The sequence below is a fragment of the Bison bison genome, unplaced genomic scaffold, assembly GCF_000754665.1.
Source record: "Bison bison bison isolate TAMUID 2011002044 unplaced genomic scaffold, Bison_UMD1.0 scf7180017864160, whole genome shotgun sequence".
In the NCBI taxonomy this organism is placed as follows: Eukaryota; Metazoa; Chordata; class Mammalia; order Artiodactyla; family Bovidae; genus Bison; species Bison bison.
Genome location: NW_011494732.1, coordinates 8,679,713 through 8,694,095, shown reverse-complemented (window position 1 = coordinate 8,694,095; position 14,383 = coordinate 8,679,713). Strand labels below are relative to the sequence as shown.

Genomic DNA, 14,383 nt, shown 5'->3' with positions numbered 1-14,383 from the left:
CCCCGCCCCCCTGCTTCCCTCCTCATCCTACTGTTACCAAATCTCAAGTGCACGTGCCCCAGGCACAGTGAGGCCAATCAATAATAAAACATAGAGTTTGAAACAGAGAAAGGTTTATTACAGGTTCATACAAGGAGAGGGTGGCTCATACCCTAAAAACCCCCAAGGTTACTGAAAGCTTTCAGCAAGCCCCTTCAAAAGCCAAAGGTGAGGGTGGGCTGTGGTTAAGTTGTTGCAGACTTCTTGGTGTCAGAGCCTTTGTTCTTCAGGTCAGGTCATGGTCAGGTAGCGATGTTCCTGTAAATCTCTACCAGATGAATGTTATTCTCTGTCCTGACAAGAAAGAGCAAGGTCCCAAGGCACAACTTGCACCCTCCAAGGTCCCAGTCCTGGCCAAGAGGAGGCAGATCTCAGGTCACAGCTCCCTCAGGGCCAGGTTCCCACACCCCGCCCAGCTGTCATCCCTGAGGGAACCAGGCACCCAATCCAACTGGCCCTCAGTCTCCTCAGGCCACCCAAATAGGGGAGACCAGGTCTGACAGACCGTGACCCACATAGTCGGCCACTGCTAGTAGGTCGCAGAGACAGGGATGGGGGAGAGGTTCACCAATGCCTCAAGGCCTGGGCTAGTGGAGGCCCTTAGTCAGGGCTCTGGAGCAGGACATAGTCCCTGGTCTGTTTCCTGGGCCCTCCAGCTCACCTGCTGGCCTAAGGCTGAGTGAGCTTGAGGGCCTCTTACTTCACTGTCTACCTGATGATCTCCACACCACTAACCCTTAGCTGAATCACTTACCTAATGGTCCCTCACTGACTGTTACTTGTGGGCAGGGTCCACTGTGGCACTGACCAGTAGCTGAGCAGGACAACTACGGTTTCTCATTGACAGTTTGTGGCTTATGGGCAGAGCCCACTGAGGAACCGGACCAATGGCTGAGCAAGACCTGTTGCCTAGTAACAGGGTGTGGAGTAATGAGGCCCAGCAGTGGCTGCCTGCTAAGTGATGTGCCCATCCTTCTGTGTTACACTACTTCACAGAAAACTGCCTGGAAGGGGGGTGGAATGGACCGTTTGGGATCATCAGAGAAGGGCATTCATTGAGCCCACTTGACTTTCCCTCACTACTCACAAAAAATGGGTCCATGCAGGATTTCAAACACCGTGGGCCATTCTAGATATGTACTGTTCAAAGCATCTAAAATAGAGCATACCTATGGCTAAGCAACCCACTCCAGTATTCTTACCTGGGCAGTCTCACAGACAGAAGAGCCTGGCAGGCTATAGTCCATGAAGTTGCAAGGGTTGGACATGACTTAGTGACTAAACCACCCCCACCACCATGGCTGCTTTATATAGCACTGAAGTGATGTTTGCACACAGAGTAATTAAAAAGCAGCAAAGCATTTAAAATATGTTCCAGGTTTTCAGAGAAGTAGTGAATCACTAATCAGGGTGTTATCCTAAAGCTTTTCAGCTGTGTTAAGGCCTCCAGGTAGCCATGTTTTAACTTCCCACATGGAAGGAAACAACTGCCTTAAGGGAGCTTCATATACCTTCAAGTACTCAAGAATTAGGAAATATGGTTCCATTGCAGAAATAAGGTATGCCTGTGCTCATCATGTGACCATTGGTTAAGTATTTAATTTGGACTGTAGTATATTTCGGAGAAGGCAATGGCACCCCACTCCAGTACTCTTGTCTGGGGGTCACACAGAGTCGGACATGACTGAAGCGACTTAGCAGCAGCAGCAGCAGCAGTATATTTATATGTATTTAAACAGTACTTTTCTGTTTGTGTTCTCAGTCTCACACATGCAGTTGGATGGCCAAATGTAACCTATGAGAACCATATAACTTGTCCTTTTCTGCCTATACATTTGCTGCTGCTGCTAAGTCACTTCAGTCGTGTCTGACTCTGTGCGACCCCATAGACAGCAGCCCACCAGGCTGTCCCGTCCCTGGGATTCTCCAGGATATTGTTACCCAATTTGGTTGCAGCTTTCTTTTTACTCTTACTTACAAGAGAATAGTACGGTCCTGAATAAGGTCTGAAATTGACCCTAGTCTGGTCCCATATTACTGCTACTGGTTGAACAGTCAGAATACAGATTCAGAAACTTTTCTGTAGTAAGAAGTGTGTTTGTAGTCCAATGACATATCAAATCAGAGAGGAAAAAAAGGAAACCAGTGAATGCCCTGCAGTTCAGTTAACTGCCTAGTTGTAGTTAACTAGCTAAGCCAGTTGATGAACTCCTGAGATACCGGGGTCCAGCCCCAGTTGGATCCAGGGATTCCCTCGGGAGGATGGTGTTGGTGAATAGGATAGCAAAGCAGAGAGAATCAGATGCTCATTATAATTGGTTTACACGGAAAATCAATAAAACCCGTGACACCAGGTTTGCTCTGACCACAGAGGCCTCAGGTGCCCTCTCAAATAGCGGAAAGTGCCCCACCTTAGGCACCTTCTGGAGTGGGTCTTAGAAGCCCAGGCAAGTAAGTGGTCTCAGAGGGCCCCCGCGCTCCAATTATTTTGGCCTGAAAGAAGAACAGAAAAGAAAAGGAGAGAAAAGGAAGCAAGAACGACACGGGGAGACCAAGCCTGTTGAGCAAGGTCTGTAGCTTTATTTTCAAAAGGAGCTTTTATACCCTAAGTTGTGCATAGAAAGTAATAGGGGGTGCAAAGTCATGCAAGGTCAGCAGTCCTTGACCCTTATTGAAACCAGGCTTTTTCCTGCAAACTTATCAGATACAAAGGCTTTAGGTGATTTACATCATCTTCTGGTCAGGAGACCTGCTAACATTTTTCTTCTGATAAGGGTTAGTCAACCAGAAAAACTTATTTTCTCCAGAGGTGATTTTTCTTAAAGTTTGGTGCTACTCCCTGAAAGCACTAGACAGAGTTGCATTCCTATAGGGCAAAGGTGCAGTGGGGATAATCAAGGGAAGAATTTATTAGCTCAAGGGTCTAGGGTTAATATTAACATTAAGGCTTCTACTTATATTTCTATATACCAACTATATTAATCAATACACTCCCAGGGACACAGTGGGTAAGGGATATGGAAACTTGGCAGCAGGCATTAGCTCAACAAAGAAATCCTCTATTAGTTCTATTTTAACAATTTCTAACTCCCCAAGAGGCTCTGCATTGTTAGAATATCTTAGGCCTCCCATGTCTCTCATGGTTGGGAGGCTGCAAACAATCGCATGCGTAGCTGTAAGAGTCCGGAAACCTGTCAGGCAGGTTAGAAAGCTTTCTGAGGGATTTGAATTGGAACACACCTTATTATACCCTGGAGATTTATTAACTAGAGCTCAAAGTTGATTTTCTTACAGAGAAAAGTGGTCGGGGATAGCCCCCCGTGACTTTCAGAGGAGTTGGTGAAAGTAAAACAGACAGATTCTGGTTTTGGGGTAGACGCTCAGGCAGGTCCGGGGGGCCCTCAAGCTCTGACTCGCCTTGCCCATAAGAGCTCTCCCGCATGACCTTGTCATGGGTGGGGACTCCCGTACTGGCTCCTGGCACTGAGATACCACTCCGAAAAGTGGTTTGTGAAACCTATAGGTAGACTGCCAAAAAACAACTCCGTGAATTGAATTTTTTAATTTTCACTTGAAGGCAAGCAACAAGAAATAAAAGGGTGTCTTTAAAAAGATTCAAAAATTAAAAAGAGATTTGATTATATAAAAGTATTACTGCAGAGATGTATGCTTGTGATTTGAAATTCCTTCAGTGAGGGATTTGATTAAAGAGACAGCTAACCTGAAAGAAACATCCTATCAGTCAGTTTGACTGGTGATAGATTTCAAGGTAATCCTCTGTGTGCAGTTACAAACATTCTGGGTTCCATTTGGAACCTTTGTACATGTCTTCAGCAAAAGAAAATGATTTTCAAATTCTGTAATGAGAAAGGTTCTGGCATTTTGTTTGTGAAACCGACCTTCCCTTCTCTGGAAGAAGGGAATATTTTTGCAGTTGTGAAATGGGCAACTTTTCCTATATGGCAGTGTTTTGTTTTGACTGACAAGGGAAAAGAAAAAGAAAAAAAGGCTTTGGAATTTTTAGACCCTGATGCTGGGAAAGATTGAAGGCAGGAGGAGAAGGGGACAACAGAGGATGAGATGGTTGGATGGCATCACCGATTCAATGGACATGAGTTTGAGTAAACTCGGGGAGTTGGTGATGGACAGAGAGGCCTGGCATGCTACAGTCCATGGGGTTGCAAAGAGTCGCACATGACTGAGCAACTGAACTGAACTGAAATTAAATCCTTTTCACCCAGCAATTAGAACAAGAGAAATGTGAAGGAAGATGATTTGAAAACCAAGAAGGGGAGGGCGTGTGTCTGAGCTGGAGAGTGGTGTGAACCAGCTTCAGTTTGAGTTGGAGAGTCAGCAAGCCAGGAAGCAGATTGAGAAGAAACATGGACTGTCCAGGAATTATCAGAACAGAACCAAAGGTTATTGGATCAACTCAGCAGGGTGAGTCACAAGTTAAGAATTTGTGGAATACAATTATAAAAGTTGAAACAGAGCTTTTGTGTAATGTCAATTGTGTATATGGTAAGATTAGTTCAGATTTTTGTTGCCTTTGTACTGATATCAACAAATGAAGTGTTTTTCACCTATAAGAATTCCAGTTTTCAGTTGTCAGGAGCAAAGACCCTTGCCTGTCATTAGCCAGCTGTGAGACTTTGGCAATCACTTGGGAGTTTTCTCACCATAAAAATGAAAGAGTTTGCTTAATGATTTCTGGTGTTTCTTATAGCGTTTGTTGTTGCGCTTGTTCTTCAGTTGCTAAGTCGTGTCGGACTCTTTGCAACCCCGTGAACTGCAGCATGCCAGGCTTCCCTGTCCTTCGCTATCTCCTGGAGTTTGCTCAAACTCATGTCCATTGAGTCAGTGATGCCATCCAACCATCTCATCCTCTGTTAGCCCCTTCTCCTCCTGCCCTCAATCTTTCCCAGCATCAGGATCTTTCCCAGTGAGTTGGCTCTTCACATCAGGTAGCCAAAGTATTGGAGTTTCAGTTTCACCATCAATCTTTCCAATGAATATTCAGGGTTGATTTCCTTTAGCATTGACTGGTTTGATCTCCTTGCAGTCCAAGGGGCTTTCAAGAGTCTTCTCCAGCACTACAAATTCAAAATCATCAGTCCTTCAGTGCTCAGCCTTTTTTATGGTTCAATTCTCACATCCATACATGACTACTGGAAAAACCATAGCTTTGACTATACGGACCTTTGAGGGCAAAGTTATGTCTCTGCTATTTAACATGCTGTCTAGGTTTGTCATGGCTTTTCTTGCAAGAAGCAAGTGTCTTTTAATTTCATGGCTACAGTCCCTGTCCGCAGTGATTTTGGAGCCTAAGATCTTAATAAAGTCACTGTTTCCACTTTTTCCCCATCTATTTGCCATAAAGTGATGGGACCAGATGCCATGATATTAGTTTTTTTTATTTTTTAAAAAATTTATTTATTTTTTGATTGAAGGATAATTGCTTTACAGAGTTTTGTTGTTTTCTGTCAAACCTTACAATGGATAAGCCATAGATCTTAGTTTTTTAAATGTTGAGTTTAAGCCAGCTTTTTCACTCTTCTCTTTCACCCTCATCAAGAGGTTCTTTAGTTCCTCTTAACTTTCTGCCTTTAGAGTGGTGTCATCTGCATATCTCTAAAAGTACATGATTCTTTTACCTAGAGAAAATCTTTCATTGATAAAATTCTGTTAATGCTTTTAGCGTAAATGTTAAACAGTGCCATCTTTAAAAGGAAAAGCTTGGGGGGAAATTTCTAGAGCAAATGGTTTTCATTGATGTTACATTTGTGACTGTATCAATACATTTCTTCATATTATTTAAACATGAAAGGAGGTATGTATATCTATATTTAAAATTTGTTCTCTTTATTGCCACATTAAGTAAAAATTCTTTTTTGTAGCCTTTTAAGGTGTTGTCATGGAAGTATTAATTAACCAAAGTCAAGACTGTAAAATCATTGCAGAGAAGGAGTTTGAGGGTTGAGTAGGTAGAAATCTAGTTTAAATACAGAATATACCTTTTATAAATGCAGAAACATTATTCATGCCCTGGTATCTAAATCTACTTACTTTTGAAAATTAAGAGCTGGATTTATTATTGTACCTCAGCCCTTCTTATGTGTTGAAAATGAGTTCAATTACCAGAGGAAAAAAGAACTTCTACTCTGATCTCATCCCTAAGCACAAATGGTCTCAGGAGAGCACTGTTCTTATCTGCACGGTTAGTGTTTGGTGCTTAGGTCTCTGGGAAAGGCTTAGCTAGAGCAGCATGTGAAGTTATTTCACTATTTTGTGTCATAGTTGCTTCCTATAGGAACCCTGAGACAGGTCAGAACCGTCGTGCCTTACCAGGAAGTGCGAAGTAAATGCTCCCACTAGAGAAAAGAAGAAGAAGAAGGAGAGGTATAGAAGGAGAGAGTGGAACCAGGGGGCTGGGGGAGATGAGGGGCAGTGGAGAGACAGGAGAGAGGTGGGAAAAACTTGAAAAATAGCTAGCTGCAGGAGGTATTGAATGTATGTGAAGGTGAGAATTCAGTTGGTAGGTGGAGCTAAAACTAAAGATCTGGCCTACTGGTTTCTTTCTCGTCTGGGGACTCAAATCACCATTTGATTTGCTGGAAAGGAGAAGCTGGACATTTCTTCAAGAAGTCATTACAGGGCCAGCTCAGTAGCCTTTCTGACTCAATTCTAAAACTTTGTTTCAGCAGTTGGGAAGGATATATTTATCCTTGTAAGACTTTATAGATTTTTAAGTCTTTGTTCACCATTCATGAAAGATTAACCAGATAGGCCTGGCTAGATTGACTTATTTGCTCAAAACACTTTATTTAATACTTTATTTTTATTATTACAACAGTCTCTTTGTCTTTTTAAAAAACTTTTTAAAGGCTCAGACAGGCTCCTCTGTCCATGGGATTCTCCAGGCAAGAATACTGGAGTGGATAGCCATGCCCTCCTCCAGGGGATCTTCTTGACCTAGGAATCAAACCCTACTCTCCTGTATCTACTATAGGCAGATTCTTTACCACTGAGCTACCAGGGAAGCCCGGTTCTCCCCCATTTAATACCTATTCTAATAAGTGTTTCTTATGGAGACTTATGAAAAGAATACAACTAACCAGAACAATTTTGGAGGAAATTATTTCTTGGGAGCTAAGTTTCTGTTACAAAATGATGTGAGCAGAAGCTGACTCAACTCTGCTTTCTGATCTGGTGAAATATAGGTGGCCTAGAGAGATGGAGTCAGAGAAGGCAATGGCACCCCATTCCAGTACCCTTGCCTGGAAAATCCCACGGACGGAGGAGCATGGTAGGCTGCAGTCCATGAGGTCGCTAAGAGTCGGACACAACTGAGCAACTTCACGTTCACTTTTCAGTTTCATGCATTGGAGAAGGAAATGGCAACCCACTCCAGTGTTCTTGCCTGGAGAATCCCAGGGACGGGGGAGCCTGGTGGACGTCTATGGGGTCACACAGAGTCAGACACGACTGAAGCAACTTAGCAGCAGCAGCAGCAGAGAGATGGAGTAAGAAAATAAATACTAGTGTCACATAGCAAGAGCACTCTCATCTCTTTACCACTCTGGAATGGAAGTAGTGGTATTTATTCTTTGTCACATCAGGAAACTGGGCATCAGAAGTTTAGTGACATTGCCCAAGGCTTTGCACAGGTTACAGGTTAACCACTGATTTCAAGAGTGGTTTTTGTATATTTTCCAGAATGGGTGGTCAGTCAGCAACAAGAACCTCACATTTATTTCCATCTTATTGGCTTATTTTTTAGTTGCTTTTGCTGGATGTTATTGTTTTGGATACTGTTTAACTTCCAAGTCACTGAGTAAAGTGAATCTAGAGGTTTGGAGTCCACTTTGAGCAGTTTGTTATATCAGGGGTGTGCTGGGAAGACAAAGAAGGATTTGCTGAGAGGCTCACTTCAGCTAGAAAAGAAAAGTAGCTTTTGCATATAGGAGCGCCCTTCTGTGAAGACAGCATTTCCAGCTTTTTCCAGATTGGTACTGTTGCTCCTTAGTAGGTTAAATACATTATTTGAACCTGCTCTTAATTATTTAGGGGCTTCCCTGGTGGCTCAGATGGTAAAGCGTCTGCCTGCAATGCTGGAGACCCGGGTTTGATCCCTTGGTCGGGAACATCCTCTGGAGAAGGAAATGGCAACCCACTCCAGTACTCTTGCCTGGAAAATTGCACGGATGGAGCAGCCTGGTAGGCTACAGTCAATGGGGTCGCAAAGAGTCGGACACAACTGAGCGACTTCACTTTCTTTCTTTAATTATTTGCCCAGAGAGAGCCATGCCTGATTCAGGAGTCCTCAGGTTGGTTCTGTTATTCAGATGTGTCACTGTGGGAGTAGATCTTCTTAATGCTGCTAGACTTAATACAATGGCAGTGGGCTTTTTTTTTTTTTTTTTTACATTGAAATCTGAATTCCAATGGTCCCGTAGGCAGCTTAGTATATTGCATTGGAGTAATGAAAACAGAATTAAATGAGTTGCCCCTGCCTGGTATGGGGTGAGGCCTCTAATTTTTGTACCTGCCACATGGATTGCAGGTGACAGGTTGCGGTTTACTGGCATAGAAAAAAAAATTGACTGCAAATTACACACTCTTTTGTTATTACGCTGCCTGACCCATAGTTCTGGTCCCTGAATATTGTTGCCTTGAAAAATAAAGTATCTGTAATCAGTGAGTAAACATAATCAACAGAAAAGCTGGTAATATTTGTTTTGACTCTGATAGCATCTTCTCCATTGCTCTTCATTGGTGTCCAGGACAATGATACAATACTATCATGTATTTTTAGAACTGAAAAATAATTTCTAGTCTAGCTGGACCAGACCAGAAAATGTTGGTAAAATGTTTTTCAGAGGTTCTGCAAATTTGATTGTGTTTTTAAATGTTTGTTACACTTTGAAGAGCCATGACCAAAAAACATCCCATGTTCTCTTGAGATGAATGCCAGTTTAAACAGGTGAAAGACCATTGGTGCCTCAGATTGTGCTGCCAGTTTATCTTGCCTTTGTGCCCTCTCTTTTAACTAAATAGTATGATGCTGTTGTAACCTGAGCTGTGTAAAATCTGGTGGCGTTTGTAACTTCTTCACTGGGTGAATTTAAAAATTTGTGTTCGGTATTTTAAAATCAGAGCTAAGCTAAACCCACAAATACAAATACCTACTGAGTAAAGTTACCACTATCATCCTAGTCCTCCAATTTCAAATTATTTTTAGAAGGCCTAAGATTGAGGGTGGGAGGAGAAGGGGATGACAGAGGATGAGATAGTTGGCTGGCATCACCGACTCAATGGACATGAGTTTGGGTAAATTCCAGGAGTTGGTGATCGACAGGGAGGCCTGGCGTGCTACAGTTCATGGGGTCACAAAGAGTCGGACATGACTGAGCGACTGAACTGAATTGAACTGAATTATTTTTAATGAGTTTATAAATCTTATATAGTTAAACTTATAAAATATTTAATGTTAACAAAAGATAACCTTTACCTATATCTGTTTATTGAGACTTCTTGTAAGATTACACATGTAAAAGTATATGAGTTGGGGAAAAACCTCACCAGACATAAATTGGAAAGCCATTAGTTTAGATCAGTAGTTCTCAAACTATAGTCTGAGGAGCCTTAGGTCTCCAAGAGGTGCCTCAGAATAGTTACAAAGTAGTACAATTCAGTTATTTTTAGCAAATTTATAAAATTGTACCACCATCCCTGTGAACCACTTTTAGAAATTTTTGATACTCCTGCTCTCCCTGCAAAGATTCCCTGGTGACCTTTTGCAGTCAGTTTTTAATCCCCACTCTCAGCCCCAGACAAACATTGATCTGCTTTTGATCTATATTAATGTCTTTCTTGGATATTTTGTATAAGTAGAATTGGACAACAGATAGTTTTTTTGTGTGTCTGACTTCTTTAGCATAATGTTTGTGAGGTTCACCTACATTGTAGCATGTATCAATAGTTCCTTTTTATTGCTGAATGTATCCTGTTGTGTGGATGCTGTGCATTTTGTTTATCATTTCACCAGTTGATGGACATTTGGATTATCTGCTGCTGCTGCTGCTGCTGCTAAGTTGCTTCTGTCGTGTCCGACTCTTTGCGACCCCATAGACTGGACTATGCAGCCCATCAGGCTCTGCCATCCCTGGGATTCTCCAGGCAAGAACACTGGAGTGGGTTACCATTTTCTTCTCCAATACATGAAAGTGAAAAGTGAAAGTGAAGTCACTCAGTCGTGTCCAACTCTTAGCGACCCCATGGACTGCAGCGCACCAGGCTACTCCGTCCATGAGATTTTCCAGGCAAAGAGTACTAGTTTTCAACTATTATGAATTGTGCTGCTATGAACATGAACTTGATTCATGTACAAGTCTTTGTGTGGACAAGTGTAACTTTTTAAGAAACTGCCAAACTGCTTTTCAAAGGACCATGCATCATTTTGCATTTCCACGAGCAATGTCTGAGAGTTCCAGTTTCAACAAAAAAAGGACCCTTTTTAATATTAAAAAAATATGGTGTATTCTCACATAATAGATGTCATTTTAGTATCTGCAGGATGATAAAAAAAAGAACAAAAATGACAGGGAATTAGTAATATTCCTAGAAGGATTTATATTCTGTAATCACAGCAGCATTTAACGACTTGATGCAGTTAGTCTATAGGCTGTACTTTGTGTGCACCCTTACAGCAATTCAGTGGCCCACAAGGATCATGGTTGGAAGCTACTGGTCCAGATGATGTGTTTATGAATGAATATAAGCCATCTTTTAATCATCTTCTATAAAATAGAGACCTACTTCATAGTTGTTTAGAAACCAAAGCATTTGGCCCATCCTAGGTGCTCAATTAGTGACAGCTGTTACTACTAGGAATTAATGTGACTTTAAATAGCAGGAGACCTGGGTTAGATCCCTGGGTTAGGAAGATCCCCTGGAGAAGGCAAAGGCTACCCACACCAGTATTCTGGCCTAGAGAATTCTATGGACTGTAGAGTCCATGGGGTTGCAAAGAGTCTGACACGACTGAACGACTTTCACTTTCACTTTTGGAGCCATACAGGTGAGAATTCTAACTTTTCTGAAGCAGGTTAAACTAATAGCAGTCTCTTCTTTATTCAAACTGACTTGGAATAGAGACTAATTGGATTTTTGGAAACACCTCTTTTCCGTACTTCTTGCTGACTTCAAAATGTTGTTTGTATCTATCCATTTTGTTTGATTTCATCTTTTTTGAATTGGAAACTCCTCTTCCCCACCCTCAAATTTATCAAAGCCCCTTAGCAAATGTTGTTACTGTATTCTACAGCTGTAATTCTCATCTCTGATATGCACAGGAATCACTTGGGTAGTTCTTGACTGAATACTGATTCCTGGGTCCCAACCCCAGAGATTCTCATTTAACTGCTCTGTGATCTGCACATCAGCATCTTTTTTTAAAAGGCAGGTGATTAAAACTAATACAATTATGTAAAGTTTAAAAATAAAATAAAATTAAAAAAAAAAGGCAGGTGATTATAATGTATGGCCAAGGATGAGAATTATTATTCTAATATGAAACAGGATTGGTGATAGTGTTCTTGCCTACTTGAGTATCAACAGTCAGTGTTACAAGTATCTTAATTCCTTCATCGTAAAGACATTAAGCAAAATAGAGTCTCTGGGATACCCTGTTAGAATGACACAAAGCTGCTGGAGGAATCTTTCAGGTAAGGCTTTCTTCCACCTAAGTGGTACAGTCAGTGGTACAGTTGTGTGTAATGAAAACAAAAACTTTAAGCCATGCTGAAGTCAGGGCATGTTTCATTCATCATCACTTCTTCTAGGAGGCACTGTGGCATAGTGTAATGGATTCAGGTTTTGGCACTAGATGAATTTGGGTTTATTTTCGATCTGTAGATTACTATGTTGATTGAGATTCAGAGTTTGCAACTGCACATTTTTCTCATGTGGAAAAAAATAAGGATTATGAAAAACACAACAGGAATCATACTATACACCGTACAGGGTTGTTAGCATTGTAGACTATATATAAAATCCTTAGCAAACTTTCAGACTTAGTAAATAGCATTTGTATTATATATACCATCCCTCCTCATTCTAAAGACTGTCTTTGACTTGTTTGTATCTCCAGTGCCAATCACAGTGCCCTAATGCTCAGAAGGTTATAAAATTTGATGATGATATAGAAAATCTGATTTCTTTTTTTTTAATCAATTACTCATAGGTAAATAATAGAGTTGTGGCATTATAAAATTAAAGCTCAGCAAGTAAGTGTTGCCACACATTATTTAATGGCAGTATCCCTTCATTTTTGTTTAATGAGAATCATGGTCAAAGTCATATAGAGTCATACAATCCATGGAAAAAATAGTAGCACCTCAGTATTTAGCAAGTGATGCTTTAGTGGCTATAGTAAGTATGATATAAACAAGAGATATGGTTGCAAGGGAAGGAACAATTATAAAAATAGACAAGAACTTAATGTCAGAAAAATCAAGAGTTAAAAAGGTTAGGACAGATACACAAGCTAGAATCAGAACATATTAGACAAATGCAGTTCATCATGTATTTTTTTCCTAGCTCTGACTTTAGAAGGCCTAGAAGCAATGAAATACTAGCAATAATAAGTACCCCTAATGCACAGAATTTTACTTCCTAAATATCGTTCTTGACTAAAAGGGACCAGGGCTCCTTGGAGAAATTACTAATTCCAAGTTTGTAGTAGGAATGTAGGCTGAGTTTGAGACATCATTTTGTGCTAGAAGCAAGAAAGTTTTCAAAACCTAGTGGAATAATTATGTGTGTACATCAGTTTAGCAGCAAGATCTTTCTTGACCCACCCTTTCATTTAATGAAAATGAAAACAAAAGTAAACAAATAGGACCTAATTAAACTTAAAAGCTTTTGCATACCAAAGAAAACCATAAGCAAGACGAAAAGACATAAGGAAACCATAAGCAAGACGACCTTTAGAATGGGAGAAAGTATTTTCAAATGAAGCAGCTGACAAAGGATTCATCTCCAAAATACACAAATAGCTCATATAGCTCAATGTCAAAAAAAAACCCAACCCAATCAAAAAAACTAGGCAGAGACATAAATAGACACTTCTCCAAAGAAGACATACAGATGGCCAACAAACACATGAAAAGATGCTCAACATCACTAATTATGAGAGAACTTCAAATCAAAACTACAGTGAGGTATCTATCACCTTATGCCCATTGAAATGGCCATTATTAAAAATCTACAAACAGTAAATGCTGAGAGGGTATGGACAAAAGGGAACCCTCTTGCACTTTTTGTGGGAATGTAAATTGATACAACTACTATGGAGAGAAGTATGAAGATTCCTTTAAAAACTAAAAATAGAACTACCATAAGAGCCATATATGAGCATATACCCAGAGAAAACCATAATTTCAAAAGACACATACAACCCAATGTTTATTGCAGCACTACTCACAATAGCCAAAACATGGAAGCAACCTAAATGTCCCATCAACAGATGAATGGATGAAGAAGATGTGGTACATATATACAATGGAGTATTACTCAGCTATAAAAAAGAAGAAAATTGGGTCATTTGTAGAGACGTGAATAGACCTAGAGACTGTCATACAGCGTGAAATAAGTCAGAAAGAGAAAAACAAATACTGTATATTAACACATATATGTGGAATCTAGAATTGTACAGATGATCTTATTTGCAAAGCCCAAATAAAGACACACAGGCTGGACACCAAGAGGGGAAGGAGAAGGGGTAGGGGTGGGATGAATTGGGAAATTGGGATTGACATATACACACTATTGATACAATGTAAAAATACTATAGGATTATTTCAAGCTGGAATCAAGATTGCTGGGAGAAATATCAATAACCTCAGATGTGCAGATGATACCACCCATGTGGTAGAAAGTGAAGAGGAACTGAAGAGCCTCTTGATGAATATGAAAGAGGAGAGTGAAAAACTGGCTTAAAACTCAGCATTCAAAAAACTAAGATCATGGCATCTGGTCCCATCACTTCATGGCAAATAGATGTATAAACAATGGAAACAGTGACAGACTTTATTTTCTTGGGCTCTAAAATCACTGCAGATGGTGACTGCAACCACGAAATTAGAAGATGCTTGCTCCTTGGAAGAAAAGCTATGACAAGCCTAGACAATGTATTAAAAAGCAGAGACATTACTTTGCAGACAAAGGTCCATCTAGTTAAAGCTATGGTTTTTCCAGTAGTCATGTATGGATGTGAGAGCTGGACCATAAAGAAGGCTAAGTGCTGAAGAATTGATGCTTTTGAACTGTGGTGTTGGAGAAG

At 40.7% G+C, this 14,383-nt stretch overlaps 1 long non-coding RNA gene across 1 annotated transcript in view; it reads left to right on the top strand.

The window, feature by feature from the left end:
• The window catches only part of LOC104989648, a 55,517-nt gene that overhangs the window by 500 nt on the left and 40,634 nt on the right, over nt 1-14,383 (top strand). Inside the window, exon 2 of the long non-coding RNA XR_825397.1 lies at nt 4,281-4,479. This is a non-coding gene — a long non-coding RNA (uncharacterized LOC104989648). The remainder of the gene's footprint in view (nt 1-4,280; nt 4,480-14,383) is intronic.